The sequence below is a fragment of the Leopardus geoffroyi genome, chromosome C3 (genome assembly GCF_018350155.1).
Source record: "Leopardus geoffroyi isolate Oge1 chromosome C3, O.geoffroyi_Oge1_pat1.0, whole genome shotgun sequence".
Taxonomy (NCBI): Eukaryota; Metazoa; Chordata; class Mammalia; order Carnivora; family Felidae; genus Leopardus; species Leopardus geoffroyi.
Window position 1 is genome coordinate 130,113,511 of NC_059338.1, and position 18,492 is coordinate 130,132,002.

At 44.0% G+C, this 18,492-nt stretch overlaps 1 long non-coding RNA gene across 1 annotated transcript; it reads right to left on the reverse strand.

Annotated features, from left to right (window-relative positions):
- Positions 1–17,294: 17,294 nt before the first annotated feature.
- LOC123584924 lies at positions 17,295–18,073 on the reverse strand. Its single transcript, XR_006705784.1, has 2 exons — positions 18,025–18,073; positions 17,295–17,695 (listed from the first exon to the last, which is right to left on the reverse strand). It is a non-coding gene; the product is annotated as an uncharacterized LOC123584924 (long non-coding RNA).
- Positions 18,074–18,492: the final 419 nt, after the last annotated feature.

Genomic DNA, 18,492 nt, shown 5'->3' on the forward strand with positions numbered 1-18,492 from the left:
CTGCAGGCCTGGGGAGCCATGTCTTTGGAGCTAGATGACCTAAGTGAGAATCCTTATGATTGCATTTCTCAGAAGTTGGAGTAATGGCCACATTCCTCAGGCATTCTTCTTCTGTAACACAGCTTCAAAGTCATCAGCTTCTGTTTCTATAACAGGGAGCCAACCCTGAGACCACAGGATTATCAGCCAAACACATACAGCACTTACAGTACCGGGGTATGGAAGCCTGACCTCTAGCTCCAAGATGCCAGCCTCTGACTCTCTTCCGCAAATCGAGGCTCCCCTTCATGCAGCCGGCCAATGTCAGGTTGGACACGTTACATCCGGGAACAGACAGAGAGAAGCTCATTTGCACAAATGTAGGTTGTGCCCATACACGCCAATGTCACCCTCCCCATGTTCTCCCTGTCCCTCGGCGTCCTTCCGTGCAAAGCGAGGCGATGGCAACACAGTGCAAACATTCTCACGGCTGTGCCAGAGACCAGTTGTTGTGTCTAGGCACCAAAAAGGCATTTTCAGTATTCCATGCACGCCTCCAGCAGAAACTCTGCCGGCGGGTCCCAGCACCGCACCGCCCCATGGAAACAGAGCTGTCCACTCCAGAGGAGAAGTCACAATTGCTGCCTTAACAAAAAAACCAACAACCTGTACACTCACGCTTACAGAGGATTTATTCACAACAGCCAAAAGGTAGGAGGAACCCAGGTGTCCACCAACAGACGAATGGATACACAAAATGTGCTATATGCACACAACAGAATATTGTTCAGCTTTAGCAAGGAACAGAATTCTGACATGTGCTGCAACATGGATGAACCTTGAAAACATGCCAAGTGAAACAAGCCAGACGCAAAAGGACAAATGCTATAGGATTCCACTTCTGTGAGGTACCCAGAAAAGGCAAAGTCATAGCGACAGAAAATAGAACGCAGTTTACCAGAGGCCGGAAGGGGAGGGGAAATGGGGAGTTATGTTCAATGGGTGTGAGATTTCTGTTTGGGATGATGAAAACTTTCTGGAAATGGATGGTGGTGATGGCCGCACAACATGAATGGACTTAATGCCACTGAACTGTACACTTAAAAATGGTTAAAACGGTAAGCTTTATGGTATATAATAACACAATTAAATTTTTTTTAATTAAGACAAAAAAATTCTGTAAATAGAAATATTAAAAATAAACTATGCCGGGGTGCCTGGGTGGCTTAGTCAGCCGAGTGTCTGACTTCAGCTCAGGTCCTGATCTCACGGTTCGTGAGTTCGAGCCCCACATCAGGCTTCCTGCTGTCAACACAGAGCCCACTTCAGATACTCTGTCTCCCTCTCTCTGCCTTTCCCCCATATGCACTCTCTCTCTCTATCTCTCCCTCAAAAATAAATAAGCATTGGGGCTCCTGGGTGGCTCAGTCTGTTAAGCGTCTGACTTTAGCTCAGGTCATGATCTCGCAGGTCCATGAGTTCGAGCCCCGCATCAGGCTCTGTGCTGACAGCTCAGAGTCTGGAACCTGCTTTGGATTCTGTGTCTCTGTCTCTCTCTGCCCTCCCCTGCTCTCTCTCTCTCTCTCTCAAAAATAAATAAATGTTAAATTTTTTTTTAATAAATAAACATTAAAAAATAAGCTATGGCTTTAACAGACATTCATTAAGTATCTATAATATGCTCAATTTTAAATGAGGTCTTTTGGGGGATGGTAAGCCTCATAAAGTGGTCAATGCCCATTAGCTGTTAACAAGAAATCAGTATGGAAAAAAAATAATATATGTACAATATGTATATATATGTATATGTACAATAAAGTTTAAAATAATTCACATTTATATTATGTTTCCTTAAGAATTTCTTATTTCACTTACTCTAAACTGGCGCCTGAACCAAGCTATGTGCTCAACAAAATGCTAGAAGCTGGTATTGTTAGGTCTCTTATTATTATAATTTACAAATGAGGAAGCTGAGACACAGAGGTTAATAACTTGACCAACGATTATTATGTGGTAATGCCAAAACACTCTTGAAATATCAATGTCTGAATTTATTGCACGAAATTATAACCACCTCAACCAAATGGTTCCCACAGTGTATAGAAGTGTCCATCACCACCAGGGCACAAAAATACCCTTTCTTGGGGCGCCTGGGTGGCTCAGTCGGTTGGGCGGCCGACTACAGCTCAGGTCATGATCTCACGGTCTGTGAGTTCGAGCCCCGCGTCGGGCTCTGGGCTGGCAGCTCGGAGCCTGGAGCCTGCTTCGGATTCTGTGTCTCCCTCTCTCTCTGCCCCTTCCCTGCTTGCTGTCTCTCTCTCTCTCTCTCTCAAAAAATAAATAAATAAATAAATAAATAAATAAATAAATAAATAAATAAATAAACATTTAAAAAAGGATTTAAAAAAAAATACCCTTTCTGGCTGGATTAGTTAGAATACAGCTGCTATAACAGATGCCAAAATAACAGAGGCCCAAGAAAAATAGGATAAGGGCACCTGGGTGGCTCAGTCGGTTGGGCGTCTGACTTCAGCTCAGGTCATGATCTTGCAGTTCAGGAGTTCGAGCCCTCCGTCAGGCTCTGTGCTGACACCTCAGACCCTGGAGCCTGTTTCAGATTCTGTGTCTCCCTCTCTCTCTGCCCCTCCTGCCTTCATGCTCTGTCTCTCCTCCAAAAATAAACAAACATTAAAAAATTAAAAAAAAAAGAAAAATAGGATATATTTCTCCCTTATATAGCAGGCAGTGTGGAAGTAGTCTATTACTAATGATGACATCCGTTGGGGCACCTGGCTGGCTCAGTCAGTAGAGCATGTGACTCTTGATCTTGGAGTTATTAGTTCGAGCCCACTGAGGGTAGAGATTACTTAAAAGTAAAATCTTTACGGGACACCTGGGTGGCTCAGTCAGTTAAGCCTCTGACTCTTGATTTCAGCTCAGGTCATGATCTTGTGGTTTCACAATTTTGGGCCCTGCATCGGGTTCTGTGCTGGCAGCATGGGGCCTGAGGGGATTCTCTCTCTCTCTCTGCCCCTCCCCACTCATGTGGTTTCTGTTTCTCTAAATATAAATAAATAAACTTAAAAAGTTTTTTAAATAATAAAATAAAATCTTTATAAAAAAGACATAATGACATCCCTTTGGTGTTGGGAACACAGGCACTTTTGATCTTGTTCTGCCATTCTCGGTATGCAGCTGACACTGTGTAGTCTAAGACGGCTGCCATAGCTCCAGCCATCATGTCAACATTCCAGCCTAGAGGAAGGTGAGAAGACTGTGTAAATACTTCAGCCCTTTAAGTCCACAACCCAGAAGTTGTACACATCACTTCTGTGCACATCATAGAACTCAGTCACATAGGCACACCCAGGTATAATGGAGCTTAGTGGTCATGTACTCAGCTCAAACTGGGGCTCTCTGGCTAACAGAAGAAGGGAGGTTGTTATGAATGGACAATGTGTGGTCTTGTTGCACTTACCCCTTACATCTGGATAAAGTCAATGTACCTGGCTCCTAATCTCCGCTGTTCCAGGCCACTCTGGGGGGCTTCTCCTCCCCACCAGCAATTCATGCCAGCAATCCACTCTTCATTCTGCTTCTGTACTGTGCCATCAGCCACTGACAAACAAATGCTGCTGTTAGGAAAATCTACACTGGGAGACTGGAGGTGTGCACGGGACGCAAGGAGATATTCCTTCAAATCAACTCAATCTGCTTCACGCATAACATTCATCGTAGGAGATGAGAGAAATAGGAAACCATGTGACCTGCAGCGACTAGAACACTCAAGCCAAAGGTAGCCTGGCCACAAGGGCTTCAAGAAAGCAGCATTTTTTTTTTTCTAAGTTTACTATTACTTTTTTTTTGAGAGAGAGAAAGGGCACAAGTGGGGGAGGGCAGAGAGGAGGAGACTGAATCCAAAGCAGGCTCCATGCCACCAGCACAGAGTCTGATGTGGGGCTTGAACTCACAAACTGTGAGATCATGACCTGAGCAGAGATCAAGAGTCCAACGCCTAACCAACTAAGCTACCCAGGCACCTCAAGAAAGCTGCAGTTTTAAGGCCAGGACTGTGCCCTCTTCATTTTCATATTCCCAGCAACTAGGATCACATAAAGCCTACCACAAAATAACTGACATTTGTTTGGCGTGTTGCAGTTTACAAGTCTTTATCAAATTGTTACCCAAACCCCAAGAACTAGTTATAGTCATTGTGCCCATTTCATAGATCATGAAACCTCAGGTCAGGGAGCCAAATGGACCACTGCCCAAGAACACAAGATCAGGAAAGGTCAGAGCTGGGACTCGAATAGTTTCAGGGGAACATTGAATGTAAAGAATTTTCTATTGTAGCCAAGTCTTCTTTCCTTCTGAATCTATTAGTGCGTAGCATAACTTTTAAAATGTAATACTAATCATACTTATGTAACTGTAGACTATTTATTCTTTAACACTAAGGAACATGATAACGAGCGTACCTGTCACTGGGTATATGTCAGATTCGCCAATATCATGAAATCTTGCTCCTGTGTGCTCAGTGTTCCTGTCGAGTTTCCCCTGCATGCTGCTGACCCACTGGTACCAGCATGAAATAGGGTGTAGAGTCAGAGATCCTTAAACAGCATGGCAGTGGCCAATCCACATGGGACTTTCCCTCCACTCCTGTCTCCCCACCAAAGCCACCTTGCACTCCCCACTGATGGCAAGCACAAGAGTGAGGAGGGAAGCAGATGTAAGGATGGGGCAAGGACTGAAGAACAGTGTGGGTCAGCTCTGGTGACCGCAAAGGCACTGGACTTGGGGTCAGCTCTAACAGGTCTGACTCTGGCTCTGACACCAGCTTGCTAAATGGCCTTGGGCAAGTAACTCAATGGCTCTGGCTTCAGTTTCTTCATCAAAGATAACACCAGTCCAACAGAGAATTCCATGAGGAAATGAAATCCACTGCACTATCACAAAGGTGACCAACACATAGTAGGCCCACAGGAAATGTATCCCAAGAATTCTACAGCTGAAGACCGTTTGCACCAACACTTTTGTTTCATAAGTGAAGATGCTGAGACTCAGAGAGGTAAAATAGAGTTCCCAAGGTGACCCAGCAGAGCAGTACAGAGTCAGGAATGGATACCAGCTCTCTTAACTCCTGGGCTAGCACGCTGGGCCATATACCATCCTGCTCAGACTTGTGCTAGGAGAGTTGTGGAAATCCCAATGAGTATGCATGTTTCAGGAGCAGATTTAGAGAGCTGCAGAACATACAGCTGGATACGTGCACAGGTGCACCCAGGCACACACGCGTGTACATACACACACACATGTGCACAAACAGAAACTCTCCTTAAGGCAGAGACTTTGTGTCTCATTCACTGCTGTATCCCCAGTTCCTAGAACACTGCTTGACAAAGAGTAAATCCCAGGCAATATTTTTGGTTGGCTGATGGAAACACACACACACTTCTGCAAGACAGAGCATTCATGGAAACTCTACTGCTTCGTCCACACACAGTCAGTCCTAGGATTTTAGCCAGACTAGTTGTGCCTGAGAAACTTCTATCATCTGCTAGAGTTTCTTCTTCCCAGTGCTCAGTACCTTCAACACTCTAAAGGCTTTTAGGTTCTAAACAGCTTCTCTACCATCAAAAATTAGCTTTTTCTCATCCCATTGCCTCTGGGGCCCTGATCTCCCCCAACAACAATCTATATGGCAACAGGTGGGATTTGACTAATTAAATGAACCAGTGGACAGATTGGCAAGAATTAATAAAAATCCTCAACAATCTAAATAGTATAAGGCAGGGTAGTAAGAGATAGCAAAAGATCAATGGGAAGTTACCATAGGACTTTCCTAGAGAACAAAAATATCATTCACCACTCTTTCCCGTGATACCCAGAAAGGAACATTGAGGCAACATACCTTGATCTAAATTATATCTGCTGTTTTTCTCTTTCCTTGAGGCCCTTAACAATAAGGAGCTGCTATAAGGCAGGCTGACACCATTCTTGAGAACAAGCACTTAAGGAATGTCTGTACACCCTGGCTTGTTAACGACCACGATGTAGGATTCTTAGACCGGATGGAAAATGTAATTCAAGAAAGTCAGAAAGGAAAAGGTTCTGTAAGACAGAAGGGAGTTGAAAGTGTCCAAAGCTGATAAATAGGAAAACAGGTATGGAAGTAAAAGAGATAACTATCATCTGAAAGAGGAGGTAGGCTTCATACATTCATTTGTTGATCCATGTTTTACTCAACTACTAATATGTACTAATACCTACTGAATACCAACTATCTACAAGCCCTATGCTCAGCACTATGGAAACTGTAAGAGCAAAAAAGATGGAGGTCCTGTCTACAAAGAGATTATGGTCCAAGGGAAGAGACACATTTCAATCAAATAATCACACATGTAAACGCAGAAGTCTTACTTGCACATGCTCTGTGTAAAGGAAGTTCTGATTGCAGCATCCCCTCTGGGTGCCCCACCCAGACCTCTGAGATATCTTTTACTTGTTTGGTAGGTGAGCTCATCCTCCAGCTGCTGTGGCTAGTTTTTACCTAAAGCCTCAACCTGCGCCCTTCTCTAGAGGATTGTCCATTGACATCTCCTATAGGAAGAGCTTGGAAATTAACCCACCCCAGCAGCCCATGGCCAATCACTGACTGAGGTGGGAGTACAGATGCCTCCATGTTTGCCTCAAAGCAGGACAGACTTCAGTTCAGTTTACCCTACAGAGCTTCCTTCCAGATCAGGTTTAATCAAGATTTTGCCCAAAATCACATTCTTGGGCAACAAGAATCTTGCTTCCTTCTCTCCCTTCCAGTTTTCCTGAGGGCACTCCTTCAATAAATTATGAGCACACACATTCCCACCTCAGGCTCTGTTTTCAGAGAACTTAATCTAAGACTATGATATTCTGAAAGTATACAACTAGGAGATCTCACCAAGTCAGGGGAAATAGGGAAAGCTCTCCTGAAGAAATGATTGAATTGAGGTGAAAGGAAGAGTCAAAATTCACAAAATGGATTGGAAGAGAGAAGAGAGAGCCTTCCAGGCAAAGCAAACAGCATGAGCAAAGGTCCTGTGGCAGCAGAAAGCAAAGCTTTTTAGATTGCCTGCAAGGAGCCCTCAAAATGGAAATGATGCGAAATGAGACAGATGGATGCAAAACATAAGGGCCCAACTTGTCTAGTTCCAAGCAGGGAGTTGCAGGAAGGTAAACTTCAAATTAATAATTTAGCAGCAATAGAGAGCTCTCACAAAGCAATGGCTGTCTTGCGAAGCCATGAGTTCCTATGAATGAGAATGTACAAGTAGAGAGATAGTTGGTGTCTATCAGTGAACTTACATATGGCATTGGATTGGATGTTGGGAATGAAGATCCTTAACCTTTCAGATTTTAAAGTTCAATTATAGAATGTTTGGCCTCTTAAGTAGGCCAAGTAGCTTTAGTAAATATAGCCCCCAAATTCTGAGCTGAACAAAGGGCAGAGTTAGCCCCAGGTTAGGGTGAAGAGTAAAAAAGGTTGTTTCCACCCTGCTCCACATCCATTTCCCCCCAAGAGCACCACAGAGCCCTTGAACTGGCTTTCCCCACAGGAACCACCCTCTCCCTGAGAAAACTTTCTATAGGGCATTCCAGTTCACAGGTGTCTGCTCTCACCCAATTATACTCCACAGTCTAATGCATTGTTGCACACGTGGATTTAGAAATTAAACCACCTAGTTTCAAGTCCTGTCTCTGTATTTCCTGTTTATGTGACTTCAACTTGTCTTTATTTTCTTCATCTGTAAAATGCTAATGCCAATGATACCACCCTATTGGGTTTTACTAATAATAAATGGAATAATAAGCAAAAATCACTTAGTGTGGTACCTGGAACATCACAAATATTCATTAAAGACTGGCTACCATAATTTAAATTAAGGAACTAATTGCTAATAAAGCTCAATGCTGCTCTTTCTAGAATAGAATAGTGATTAATAGTATGACTTTGGAGCCAGTCTGCCTGGATCCAAATCTTGTCTCTACCACTTTCTAGTTGTGTGACCTGATTTGGACAAGTTACTTAATTGATCACGTACAAAATGGGGATAATAAAAATACCTACTTCATCAGGTTGTGAAGAGAATTAAATGAGTTAATCGTTGTAAAGCCCTTAAACCAGAGTTTCACAGAGGAAATATCAGTAGATATTAGCTATTATTCATATTTGCAGAATTATTCACGTTTCAAATGATCATTCATTGAGAGTCTGAAGGAATGGATTTGTAATAGTGGAAGTTCAGATGGTACAAGTCTCTGGGAGAAGTTATGTCTTTTCTTTTAAGTTTATTTAGTTTGAGAGAAACAGAGACAGTGTGAGCAGGAGAGGGGCAGAGAGAGACGGAGAATGAATCCCAAACAGAGTCTGATGCAGGGTTCAAACTCACAAATCATGAGATCATGACCTGAGCCAAAACCAAGAGTCAGATGTTTAACCAGCTGAGCCACTTAGGTAGGTTCCACATTTCTTTCTTTCTCTTTTTTTTTTCTTTTTTTTTTTTTTTTGTTTGTTTACTTATTTATTTGGTGGGGGGCAGACAGAGATGGAGAGAGAGAATCCTAAGCAAGCTCTGCACTGTCAGCGTGGACCTCAAAGCAGGGCTCTATCTCACCAACTGTGAGATCATGACCTGAGCCAAAATCAAGAGTCAGATGCTAACCTACTGAGCCACCCAAGCACCTCTGGGGAAGTTATCTCTAAGTGGGAGAGTCATTGGTGCCTATCAGATAGAACCATAACAAGAATTCTCTCAGGCTGTTCAAAGCTCAGACCATACCAGTGGTCTGGGAGGCAACCAGGCCACCATGGTGTAGAGACAGAAGAACAGATGTCCTATCACTCACAGTTATTGGGAAAGGGCTGCAGAGAGAGGGGCCCAGGCCAGGCTTCCTCACACATCCTATCCCAGAGCAGCCTTGGACCCCTTTCTGCAGTGTTCAGTGGTGTTCAGCCTTTGAGGGAAGGACCCCATCTCCTTGGGAAAATCCTTTCCTATAGACCCTGGTGATACCAAACTCCTCCTCCAACTTCTTCTACTACAAGCACAAGCTATTTGCTATTCATCTTTTTATTTCCAGAGCTTGACAGTGGGCCTGACACATACAGTGACTTGGTAAGTCTTTCCAAACAGACTGGTCTGTCCATAGATGGCTCCATTCCTGCTCTGGCCTCCTGTCTCCCAATTCATTTCTGTAGCTGTTAAGCCAGACAACCTCCGGGAATTTCTGTTGGGAACATTCTTTAGGGGCTTCCTGGATTTCTAAATTGCAACAGCAACATCTTCATCAGTGATTGCCGATGGTCTCAGAAGAGGTCGTTGGCAGAATGTACCAGGACAACGCCCTGAACTCATCTAGCACAGAGCTCAGAGAGACCCAGCAAGCAGACACATCCCAGTTTTCACAGCCCCACCCCAGGAAATTCCATTTCAGCTTGTCCAGGTTTCAAGAAAAGAGCTTCTTAGACCACTTCTCTTAGAGTCTTCTGGTATGTTCTGAATGCTCCGAGTTATTTAAGGACTGCATTATTTCCCCACGACTTCACCCATGATTTTTGATTCGGTCTCTCCTCATTCAAAATAGCTAGACCAGGCAGCCATGTGACATGTGTCTCTCTTTATTTCAAGATGCTATAAAATGTAGAAACATGTGGTGCAACACCCTAACAATATTGCCTTGCATTTGGTACTTTTGTGTACCTTCAGTTAATCCTCACGAATATCTAGAAGAGTATTCTTCCAAAGGCACCAGGTAGCTCAGTTGGTTAAGCATCAGACTCTTCATTCTGGCTCAGGTCTGACCTTCAGGTCATGAGATCAAGCCCTGTGTCAGAGACTCCACGCTAAGCGTGAGGCCTGCGTGGGATTCTCTCTCTCCCTCTCCACCTCTCTCTCTCTCTCTCTCTCCCTCTCAAAATAAATAAATAAATTTTTAAAACTTATTTTCAAAAAAGAAGACTATTCTTCCATTTTACAGAAGAGGAAAGTGGAGCTCAGAGGCTAAGTGACTTGTGCAAACTGCATAGTGGCAGACGTGGAACATGACTTTGGGCCCCCAAGTTTCTTTTTTTTTAAATTTTTTTTTATTGTTTATTTATTTTTGACAGAGAGAGAGAGAGAGAGACAGAGCATGAGTGGGAGAGGGGCAGAGAGAGAGGGAGACACAGAATCCGAAGCAGGCTCCAGGCTCTGAGCTGTCAGCACAGAGCCCGACGCCAGGCTCGAACCCACAGACTGCGAGATCATGACCTGAGCCAAAGTCGGATGCTCAACCAACTGAGCCACCCAGGTGCCCCGAGGGCCCCCGAGTTTCTATTCCCACTAGAAGTAATTGGGACCTATCAGAGTCTGAGAGGAACTTGTGGATGAACCACTTCCACGTACTCCACCAAATTAGATTCACAAGAAAAAGTGAGCTAATTCTAAAAGACACAAACAACAATGGAAGCCTAAAGCAAGTCTAGAACCAGATCACACACGACATGTGATAGGGAAACACTGGTTCAAGACTAAGGCAAAGCTGAATTTATCAACAGGGTCAATGCTCTAAAGGATGAGCTAGGCCACTGCCAGTTTGCTCTACTAAAATAAGCACTAACCCCTCTCTTCACTGGCCCTCTCTTTACTGAGGGCCAGGCACTGTGCTAACTGTGAGGGCAACAGTGGTAAATGCCTCAGTGACACTCCAGTCTGTAGGACCACACAAGGAATAGGGAAATCAATGGGTTACAGTGGAGTGTGGTAAGTCTTAAAATAAGAATGTGTGGGAGTGGAGGGACTCCACAGGCAGGTACTTTCTCCAGCTTGGCAAAGTCAATAAAGGTTTAAAGACAAGGTGGTGTTTACACTGAGTACTGTGAGGCTAAGCAAAATTTTCCAACTGGACAGAAGGGAAGATGAGGGTGTTCCAGGTGAAAGGAACAACCTAAAGCAGAAGCAGGGGGGGCTTGTGATCCCCACATTTGGGGCCAATTCATGAAACTTTATGTCATGCTAAAGAGTTTGAACTTGGTCTTAAAGGTGACAGGTAATATTCAGTGATTTTGTTTTTTTTTTTTGTTTTTTTTTTTAAGGTTTATTTATTTTTGAGACAGAGAGAGACAGAGCATGAACGGGGGAGGGTCAGAGAGAGGGAGACACAGAATCGGAAACAGGCTCCAGGCTCTGAGCCATCAGCCCAGAGCCTGACGCGGGGCTCGAACTCACGGACCGCGAGATTGTGACCTGGCTGAAGTCGGACGCTTAACCGACTGAGCCACCCAGGCACCCCCCAGTGATTTTGTTTTTAAAAAGAAGTGATGTATCACATTTCCATTTTAGGAAGTTTATAGAGAGGATTATCTAGAAAAGAGGGTATACTGAATGGGGAGACTAGTTAAAAACAATGGCAGTCAAGTAAGTGAGAGTTGCAATTAAGAGAGCAGGAAAGAGGGTAAACTGCTTGAAGGGTATTTAGAAACTATAAATTATTTCCAGCAACTGGGAAGAAGTTGCCTTTCTCTGCAGTGGAGGAGCAGAGCCTAGAGGAGGAAGGGAGTTAACGAGTTGAGATTAAACATGTTGAGCTAGAGACAACAGTGGGACATCTGGTGCAGGGGTGACAGGAGGTGGGAGATACGAGCTTGGAGCCCAGGAGAGAGGACAAGAACAGGCCTATGGATCTTGGAATCACTGATATACAGATGGTAGCTGGGGTCACAGGTGTGGACGAGATAACTCAGGGAGCACAGAGCAGATGAAGAGGACAAGGCTAAGGACAGCCTTGGGGAACAATAGTTCCAGGGGTGGGAGAAGGATAAACAAAAGCACAAGGGAAACAAAGAAGTAACCAGAGATGAAAAGAAGGAATAGAGAGGAGTACAGAAGCAGAAAAGGGAAGTAAGCAATGGAGTGAACCTTGATTGAGCTCTGATTCAGTACCCAACCCTGTACCAGGAGTTTTACATATGTTCTCTCACTTAATGCTCCTGGAAAAATCCCATGAGTGAGTATTAGTTTCCTAATTTAACTAAAATGGAAATTGTATCCCAGAGAGGAGAAATAACTTGCCCAGGATTACATAGCTACCAGTGGTGAAATGGGATTAAAGCCAAACCTATCTGGCTCCAAAGTTACTAATACTCTTTTCATAGCATAAATTGCTTCAGAAAGGTCAAGTCAAATAAGGCTGAAAATGGCTGGGTGAATGTAAGAAGTCATTGTTCAAGCAAGGAGAAAACTTCACTGCAGTGGGTTGGAGAGGGAACAGAGGTGAGCCCACAGAGACAGTGAAGGTACAGATGTGTTTCAGGGGGGGCGGTTCTTTGAGAAAACCACCCTTACCCACTCAACAAGCATCCCAAAGTATTTCTGACTGTTCCTATTATGCACTGCACACTGTTCTAGGCCCCAGGCATGCCAAGTAGTTGCTCTTGAAGAGCCTGCACTTCAGTGATGAGGCACTTGTCATATTATATCAAACACAACATACGTCAGAGTGAGAGGCGATGTGGAGAGGAGAAAAGGTAGTACTTTAGCTAGGATGGTCTCCGATTAGACCCTTGAACAAACACTGGAACGAAGCCCTTAAGAGAGTGAGGCTTGCAAACAAACCCAGGCAGAAGGAACAGCGAGCACACATGCTCAGAAACAGGATAACACCAGTCACATTCCAGGTCAGCCAAGAAGCCAGCAAGGCTGATGTGAATTAAGGAATGAAGGGAGTGACAGCAAGGAGATCTGCAGGGGCTAGGGCACAGGAAGCCGTGGCAAGAAATCTGGGTTTTAGAGTGAGATAAGAATCTTCTGGAGGCAAGAGGTGCTGTCCTTGATGATCCCTCCCAAAAGGAGAGGTTACTGAATGAGAGCTCCCTGGAAAATGGTGTTCCACGCTCACCTCCTTTCTGGCTGGAGCACCTGGAGGGGGCATGGAGTGGTAGCAGAGTACTGATGAGCAGAAAAGCTGGTAGACCAGGGTCAAGCCCAGAGCAGGACACTAAGTAGCCTTCCGCAGCCCCTCCTTCAGTCCTCGAGGCACCTGGGTAGGGCATTCATCAAAGCCACCATGTGTGGAGTAACCCTGGGTACCCTAAGTATTCCTACTGGAAGTCTCTATCTCAGCCCATCCCTGCCACCTGGAATCCCTCCCCAAATAGATGTACTAGACAAAAGGAACCAAAACAGGAGAGGAACTCTTAAATATCCAGCACCTTGTACAACCTCAGGAAGATGCTATGTCCCAATGTGGTTTCAGAGAATTAAAAGCTGATCCTCTGATCAGAAACCAAGGCTCCCTGGGTATGTGAGTACCAGCTCTGCCCTGCCAGGTAAGCACTTCATGCGGGGAGTTAATCAGAGCCGTGCAGAAGGCACGCACTCCCCAGCACAAGGATTGCCAAGGGTATCCTGCAGCGGCCCTCACTCAGCCTTCTTCACATCCCAGCAAGATTCCACGTGAGGGAATCCATCAACTGGGGGCACATCAGCCCTTGAAAGCCATGTGGAGATAGTTTTCCAACAGAGGACATTTACTGTGACTTTATTGTCACTCCTTGTATTCTTTCTTCTAAGCCTATTGGTACTATGGGAGTATCAGTTGGGGTCATTAATATTGGGCGTAGCCTCCCTTCCATCTCTTTAGGGGTAACAGAAGCCAGATGGCAAAGAACATCCTTCACACCAGGGGATTTCCATGGGCCGGCTCACAGGGAAGGGCTTTGGCACACCCTAAGGAATCACCAGGTATGAGGGGCAGTGAAGGCCCTGGTAACTGGTGACCCTCTGTCCTAGTCTGCTTGGGCTTCTCTAACAAAATGCCAAACTAGGTAGCTTATACACACAGAAATTTATTTCTCATAATTCAGGAGGCTGGAAGTCCAACATCAAAGTGCCGGCCTGGTCACATTCTGGTGAGAACTTGTTCTCCTTGTTCATCTTTGGTGCCTTCCTGCTATGTCCTCACAAGGGAAAGGTCAAGGGGTCATTTATAAGGGCACTATTTCCATTCATGAAGGCTCCATCCTCATGACTTATCCACCTCCCAAAGGCCCCACCTCATAAGGCCATCATCTTTAGGATTTGGACTTTCATATATGAACTTTGAGGGGACCTATTCAGACCACAGCACCCTGGTTATTTGCATACATGGACATGCCCCCCTTTCCCTTCTTAATTATGTCTTGGACACCTGAATTTTTTTCACCCAAATCCAAAAGCTTCACCCAAATCAGAGGGAACAATTGTAGAGACAATTATTTCTCCACTTAGCTTTCTACCACCTCAGGTACCACTTTTGCCTTTCTACATAGAAATATGCAATTCTAGGGGCGCCCGGGTGGCTCAGTTGGTTAAGCGTCCGACTTCAGCTCAGGTCACGATCTCGCGGTCCGCGAGTTCGAGCCCCGCGTCGGGCTCTGGGCTGATGGCTCAAAGCCTGGAGCCTGCTTCCAATTCTGTGTCTCCCTCTCTCTGCCCCTCCCCCATTCATGCTGTGCTTCTCTCTGTCTCAAAAATAAATATAAAAAAAAAATTTTTAAAGAAATATGCAATTCTATAGAATGTCCCCAAAGCACAGGACCACGTAGGTGGGCATTATCTGTAGTACAGCTATTTAATAATTCAGGTAATCACCTAACTATCCTTTTCTATCAAAAAATATTAAAATGATTTTAGTTGGAAGTAGAAATCTAAAAATATAACAGCTGTGGAGTACGTGGGTGGCTCAGTCAGTTAAGCATCCAACTTCAGCTCAGGCCATGATCTCATAGCTCATGAGTTCCAGCCCCACATGGGGCTCTGTGCTGATAGTTCAGACCCTGCTTCAGATTCTCTGTCTCCTCTCTCTCCCCACCCCTCCCCCACTTGCTCTCTCTCTCTCTCTCTCACTCTCAAAAGTAAATAAAACATTTTTTAAAATAAAAATATAACAGTTGTATATGATGAAAGTATCTTAAAATTCTGTTTTCTTCATTCTCCTATTCTTCATTCTCTTCATTTGGCCAAATGGCTTCTATTTTTTTAATTTTTTTAAGAGTATTTATTTATTTTGAGAGGGGAGGTGCTGTGACGTGGGGGTGGTGGGGAAATAGGGAGAGAGAGAGAGAGAGAGAGAGAGAGAGAGAGAGAGAATCCCAAGCAGGCTCCCTGCTGTCAGCACAGACCCCAATATGGGGCTGAGTCTCACAAACCATGAGATCATGACCTGAGAGCCAAGATCAAGAATCGGACGCTGAACTAACTGAGCCACCCAGCTGCCCTCCAAATAGCTTTTATAGTATGTTCCTATAATATGATGTATTCCTCTAACAGCACTTACAACATTACACTGGCCTGTTTACTTGTATCTCTTATTAAACTGTTCAGACGTAGGAAAGTATGTTTCCCATCTTAAGGAAGTTCATGGTCTAGTGAAGTAGGGAGAGAGAGATAAGAAAACAAATGATGACTGTCTTAGTCAGTTTGGGCTGCCATATCAAAATACCATAGACTGGGTGGCTGATCAAGGTGCTGGCAGATTCTGTTCCTGGTGAGGCTTCTCTTCCTGCCCCTGTCTTCGTGTGGCGCAGAGAGAGAGAGAGAGAGAGAGAGAGAGAGAGAGAGAGAGAGGACACACTCTCTAGTGTCTCTTCTTCTTATAAGGATACTAATCCCATCATCATGAGGGTCTCACCCTCATGACCTTATCTGAACCTAATCATCTCCCACTAATGTCATTGTTGTGAATTCAAAGTTTGTGTCCCTCTCCCTAATTCATATGTTGAAGCCCTACCCCCCCCCCCCCCAGTGTGATGGCGTTTGGAGGTGGGATTTTGGGGAGATGATTAGGTACAGATGAGGTCATGAGGGTGAGACCTTCAGGATGGGATTCGTGTCCTCATAGAAAGAGGAAGAGACACTAGAGTGCACGCACAATCTCTCTCTCTCTCTCTCTCTCTCTCTGTCTCTCTCTCTGCCACATGAAGACACGACCAGGAAGAGAAGCCTCACCAGGAACAGAATCTGCCAGCACCTTGATCTGGCTCCAGAACTTCGAGAAATAAATGTCTGTTGTTTCAGCCACCCAGTCTGTGGTATTTTGATATGGCAGCCCAAACTGACTAAGACAGTCACCATTTGTTTTCTTATCTATTTCACTAGACTGTGAACTTCTTCAAGACAGAAAACAACTTTTTTCTTTTTCTGACATCTTTACATTTCCAGAAAAATTCATGAGTCAGAAGAAATGTTGAATCAATGAGTTGAATGGATCAATATGTTGCCACACACAGGAATGTGACCATTCAACAGAGAAAGATTTTATTTGAACGTCTGCCTCTCATGGTAGGAATTTCAGGAATGGGGCAAGTGAGTGATTTCTTATATTCTGGAAAGGCAGCTGCTTCTTTGGCTATGCCTGGGTGAGCCCTAAAAATACTGGTTCTCCTTTCTATTCCCCTCCTCGCTCCCTCTTAATTAGGCCTCCCTTAAATTGAGCACCTGCTTTATGCTTCACATAAATCTCTGGCCTTGAGAAGCTTTCTCTATGTAGAGATCCTGTTCCATCACCCACTTTTCTACCCTGGGCTTTATTCTTGCTACACCTGATGTGCAGCTTTGAAGAAAATCACTAAATGCACAGATCTTCGAGGCTAAGATAAAGTGTAATAAAATGATCTGGAGCACCATGATTTCCTTGCATAAACTTTTCAAATCATCTAAGCTGCAAGCAGAAACTCAAAATTGCCTTATGTAGGAAATGCTGTTTTCACCATTCACTTAAAGCTAGAGAGAATCGCCTTCCGTAAGTCAGTTACAAACTTCGTTTTCTTTCCTCTTCTATGGTTTTTTTTTTTTTTTTTTTTTTTCCCCAAGAGAAACATTCACTCTTTTTTAGCTACCTTGCAGAGCTGTGCTGGAAAGTGAGATGAATCGTCAAGTTTCCACAGCAGCTATAGGGAACCCGAGCTGGGCAATTGGACACTTGTGTATGGAGGACGTGTAACACCCATTTTACCCAGATGGAGCTCACTTATTTTCCGTAGCATTTTAAACCTGGGCCTGGGACCACAATTCATCCTATTTATAGTTTAACATGTAACATAATATTTACTCGAGGCTCCAATAGGAATGCTTCTTATAAATGTCAGTGGATTATTTACTATGGTAAACTAATTAGTTACATAAATGCTTCCCTTTTCAGGGTGGGTGAGGAGGAGACTGCTAATGCTTCTTGGATTAACCTAGTATTATTATCGTTTGAAGTTCTTTCACATTTAAGATAGTTATTACAAGACTACACAACTTTGCACACATAGAACATCTGTTGCTTACGTGACGTGAAGCGTTTTCATTTTAATTCACATGGTGAAATCAAACCACAGACTGCAAATGCCAAACATCCTGAATTCAGAGAGAAATTGCTGCGATCTGATTGGGGGAAAGATCAACGTGCTATGCTAATGTTCTTGACTGGCACTTCAAATTCACCTTGCTTTCACGACAATTATATCAAATATGCCAAATGGTTATAAGCGACAGAAGCACTGAAGGTCAATGATCCCTAAGGAACTATTACCGTGGTTGAAGGCAGTTTTGTTCTTGGACTTCTCAGGAATTCAGATCATTGGCGAGGAAAAATAGCAAATGAAATCTGTGTTTGAAGAATCATCATGTACAGGCATATTTCTCTTGGGTAGAGGGAGGACATGTTTTCCTCAGTCCTGATCACAAAGAGATTATCAATACAAAAAAAAATGTTAATGGACCTTAAAATACAGTGAGGGAAAAAAATCTTGTTCAAAAAAAGAAAACAGCAGTGTGTGAGTTTTTAATAGTTTTGGCACCTGTGCCTAATTTTTCCATAACCAGAAGATTTTAAGCAGGGGATGAATTTCTGACCAAGGAAGTAGCACAAAATGAAATACTGTCTGTGAAAAATATCACAGCTCAAAAAAAGTCATAATCAACTTCTGTATTTAAATATAATGCTGGGATGCCTGGATGGCTCAGTTGGTTGAGCATCCGACTTTGGCTTAGGTCACAATCTCACCGTTTGTGGGTTCTAGTCCTGCGTAGAGTTTTGTGCTGACAGCTCAGAGCCTGGAGCCTGCTTCGGATTCTGTGTCTCCCTCTCTCTCTGCTCCTTCCCCACTCATGCTCTGTCTCTCTCTCTGTCAACAATAAATAAATATTTTTTACAAAATTTAAATATAGTGCTAATGACTATTGAGTTTTATCTGTACCAGACACAGCTCTAAGTGAGTGTCATGTCAACTCCTCGAGGTAAGCAGTGTTACCCTCTCCCTTTTAATAAATGGTGGGGAGGGGTCGCCTAGGTGGCTCAGTTGGTTAAGCATCCAGCACTTGGTGTGGCATGGATCTCTGCCTCAGGCTCTGTGCTTAGGATTATCTCTCTCTCCTCTCCCTCTCTGCCCCTCTCCTGCTCGCTCTCTCTCTCAAAATAAATTTAAAATTTTTTTTTAAATAAAAATAGAAATGAAGGAATTCAGGCACAGAA